Here is a 4,720-nt window from a genome sequence, read left to right on the forward strand (position 1 = left end):
ATAGGTGCCCCAACCTCTCATTGGCCTGAGAGGAATTCAGTTTATATGTTGGACCTCAAACCAAATGTTCAATAGTGGATTAGTGGGACTTAAGGAACAAGATGTAGTCTCATGGGTAAAAACAGTATTTTGACCCAGTCAAGGTTACGAACAACCTGTGAAGGATTAACATACTAATCATGGTTATATCAGATGGACAGAAATATATCTATGGTGAGAGGAGTGCAACTACGAGGCTTTAGTGGAATGACTCGTTAGTTGACGAATGTTGATTAGCTTGGTCTAAAAGGGTTTAGCTAGTTAATCTCGGATCATTGGAGCCCATGATCTATAGGTCCATTAGGTTCCCTTGCTAGCTCATACGGAATTAACTTAGAACAACATGTTTGAATAATTTGAATTGTTCGAATTAGGTAAAGAGAGAGAAACCGACGAATATATGTGATATAATCGTCGGTTATAGGACTTTATATTCAAATGTGATTTGAATTTCAAGAAAATGAATGCGGATTCATGCTCAGAGGTCGAATTAGTCAAAATGGATAAAATGGTAAAAAGTCAAAATGTTGACTTTTGACTTGAAAAGTCAAAGTTTGACTTTGACTAAAATGGTCAAATGACCATTTTGCCCTTGACTAAAATTAATGGGAATATCCAAAAATCCCACTAAATGGAATGGTGAATAATTCCACTAAATGTTAGTGGAATACGAAGTGTTGAAAAATTATCCAACTAATTACATGTAATTCTGCATGCAATTAGGTTATAAATAGTTCTTTTTCAAGCTGAAGAAGTATTGTTTTTGGCTAATTTTTATCAAAAACTTCATTCCATATCTCTCTCTAAATTCCTTCATTCGACGGATACCACAACCCGGTTCTTAGTCCGAAATATAGTGGGTGAACTCTAGTGGTGGTTTCGGGTATGTGATCGTGAGAAGATTTGGAGCATTAGAGAGCTTCAAAGGTAAAGAATTTCTTTTAACCTTAATCATTGTAATTAGGGTTGTTTTAAGCATGTTAATTACTAAAGTGTTTAGTTGCATATAGAGTAATTTTTTTCGATCATGTTTCCGCTGCGTTTGTATGCTTTCCAGCATATAATATCAACTAGACAAAAAGGTGTGCAATTCGATCACATTATTCGTTCATCTTTATTTCACGAATTGAACGATCATGTTCTTCATTAACGTTCTCATGATCTCTTACATAGATGTTAATGCGAAATAGATTTGGTTGAGAGAGAAAAATTTGCAAACTCCTATTTTTAAATGTATATGAAACACACATTTAAAAAATATTCAAAGTATTTAAAAATTAAAAAAAAAAACAAACAAAGAGAACGACGAAGTGAAAAATAGATTGGAAAAAAGAAATAGAAAAGATAAAGGAAGAAAAATAGATATTTGGGAGGTATTCTACGTTAAATACCAAATCTAAAATTTGGTTGCATGTGTTTTCTCTAAACTAATTTATTTTATAATTTCATTTTTCTAAAAGTTATTTTAAACCAATGTCAAACACTTCAATTTATCTCACGATAAATTATTTTTAAAATTAAACACTTTAAAAATCAATCCAAATAGACTCTAAAGTCTTCCTCCAAAAATAATCATGGTGCAAAATGGACTCTTTTCTTTTGGAAAATTGAAAAATTACTGGATCATTTTCATAAATACCCCTTTGAGTATAAATTATGCACCGAAAGTTGATTTCAACTTTTCTCAAGTTGCAATATTACTACCTTTGGAGTATAGTGACTTATAATAGTTTGGATATTATAATAGACGTATTTGAGGTGCAGATTATTATAGTCTTTATTATTATAATCTATGTTTAGGGTGCAGACTATTCTAGTTTGTGTAATAATAAGTTGTGTTTAAGGTGAATATTATTATAATCTGGTTTTTTCACTACTCTTTTTTTGTCTATACATGAAATATACATTTTTCTTCGATTGATTTTATTAAATCTTGTTAATTATAATGTTCATTTAATAAATTTAGTTTCAAATTTGGTTTTTCACTACTTTTTTTTTTTTGCCATGCATATATATGGTACATAAAATACACATTTTTCTTAAACTAGTTTTATTTAAGTCATTAATACATTTCATAAAAATAATTTGAAAAGAAAGTTAATTACTAATTTTTCATTTTCATTATTTAATTACTAGTGTTTTTCATTACTTTGTGTTTTATTTTTTTTCGAAAACGATTTTTAAAGGAAGCTATAAGTTTGTTAAAGGAGTCTTTTAAAAAATATAACAAAGCGGTAAAATATTTACACTGTATAGAACAATTCCGAAAATAAAAGAAGCCCACAGGTCCATCGTGGAAAATACCAAAAATACCTCATCAACAATGGGCGCAATATATTGGTACACGATCATTTATTTGGCTATTGTTTGGTACATAATCATTTAGATTTGGCTATTGTTTAGTACACAATCGTTTAGATTTAATCATTTAGATTTAATTACAATTTATTTTTTCAATTCTATCGTTTAATTTTGTTAAACTTGTAATTTTTAATTTAAAAAAATTATATAAATTTTTGCATGATTTTAACCACTACATACCGTCATTTGTTTCTACATGAATTTGCCATACTATCACTTATTCTTTGTTTTTCCTAAGTATGATACAAATTTATTCTTTTTATGATAGAAATTTATTATTTTTTCTCTTTTGTCATGCTATCATTATTTTTATAACACAAATTGTCTTCTTAAAAAAAATGCATTATGACACATATCTTTTCTTCTTCAGATTTATGATACAAATTTGGTTATTCAAATTTTGTTTTATGCTAAATCTCTTCCTATAATAGATTTTTAATGATAAAAATAGAATTCGTATTTTTTCTTAAAATTATTTCTTTAATTTATTTAGAAATAAAAGCTCAAAAATGAAAAAAAAAAAAAAACAAATTTTGATTAAATGGAAACACAAGTATAGTTTCATTTTACCCCACCTAGTTACCGATATTTATTTTTATTATGTTTATTCATTTCTATAGCAAATATTGTCAAAAGTTGTTGATTGTCTGGTTTATTTTTTTTTTCTTTTTTAAAATTTGAAATAAATTGATAAAACTGTGAATGACTATTTTTCCTAAGTTTAACACAATTGATTTTTCATATTAGGTTTAGGCATTAACCATTTAACACAAATTTTCTACACTTTTGCAAAGAAAATTTTTCTAAAATATTTTTCTAAATGAATTTTTCCTAAGTAATTTGTATTACGATATTTTTACAAGGGAAACTTTCATAAATGTAACAAAACACTAAACTATTTACGGTCCGTGTAACAAATTCCATGAAATTAGCCATTTTTTTTAAATATTTCAGGTTTTTCTTTCCGCCCTTCTTCTTTTCCTCACTGCGATTCTTTCATCGTCTTCCTCCTCGCTGCGATTCGTCGTCTTTCTTATTTTCCTTTTCTTTTTTTCTACTGAGATTTCTTTCCATCGTCTTTCTTTTTTCTTTTTTATTCTTTTTTCACGTTGTTTAATCTTTCCATTGTCTTTCTTCTTTTCCTCTTCTTTTTTTACGTTGTTTAAATTTGGGTAACCAAATCTAAACAACCGTGTACTTTAATAGAAAAATCTAAAAAATTGTATATAAAGAATCTTGAAAAAAATAATTTAGATTGGACTAGTCAAATGTAAACGATCGTGTAACCAAATTTAAACATAACTAAATTAAATGATCAACAAAATTAGACGATAGAATTGAAAAAATAAATTGTAGTCCTATCTAAATGATTGTGCACCAAACAATAGCTAAATTTAAACTATCATTTAGCAAATATATTATGCGCATTGTTGACTGTGTGGTTGACGGAACATTTTTAGTATTTTATACGGTGGGCCTCTGAACTTTCTCTGTTTTCGGAATTGTTCTATATAGTGTAAATACTTTGCCACTTTATTATATTTTTAAAAAGATTCCTTTTCGTAATTTATTTTTCCTAACAAGTCATATTCTTAAGTTATTTTTGCAAAGTAGATTTTTTCTAATTTATTTTTCCTAACAAAATTCATTAGATAAATTTTTTGTGGCATAATTAAAATCTATGAAATATATAATAACCCTTTGAAGAGTGAGAAATAGTGTAAGAGAAGAAAATGGAAAAGTAAGAAATAGTGACCAAAGAGAAATAGGAAAATGAGTATAATAATTCTAATTCTAATCTCCGATTATAATAACCCTTGTCAAACATGGAGTGATAGCTCACTCCGCTCCTTCATAATATGAAGGTCAAACAACCTTTAAAAGATCTTGAATAGAAATTAAAACTTGGAATTGTGCGGTGATGTTTGTAGCTATGTTCTAAAATAATATGTAAATTCAAAACTTCATTCTATATCACATATTTGTTTAAATTTCTACATCATTCATTGATATTATTAAAATGTTCATTCATGGATACTTTTAAAATGTTTATATTATTTCATTTATTTATATTTCTATTTCATTCTCTGATATTTTTAAAATGTTCTTCATTGATACTTTTAAAATGTTCATGAAAACTCTAGGGTAATATTTCAGAAGAAATATTGCTAATTATAAATATATTTTTAAAACAAATGGCAAATTTCGAGAGTACATACTATAACTTAACCTTTTATTTTAATTCCATGTTTTCTCTCGTGAATGAAAAATTTCAGCAGTATCAGACTGCAAATACTTCATATAAAAGTACACAGTGCAG

The sequence above is a fragment of the Cucumis melo genome, chromosome 8 (genome assembly GCF_025177605.1).
Source record: "Cucumis melo cultivar AY chromosome 8, USDA_Cmelo_AY_1.0, whole genome shotgun sequence".
Classification (NCBI taxonomy): domain Eukaryota; kingdom Viridiplantae; phylum Streptophyta; class Magnoliopsida; order Cucurbitales; family Cucurbitaceae; genus Cucumis; species Cucumis melo.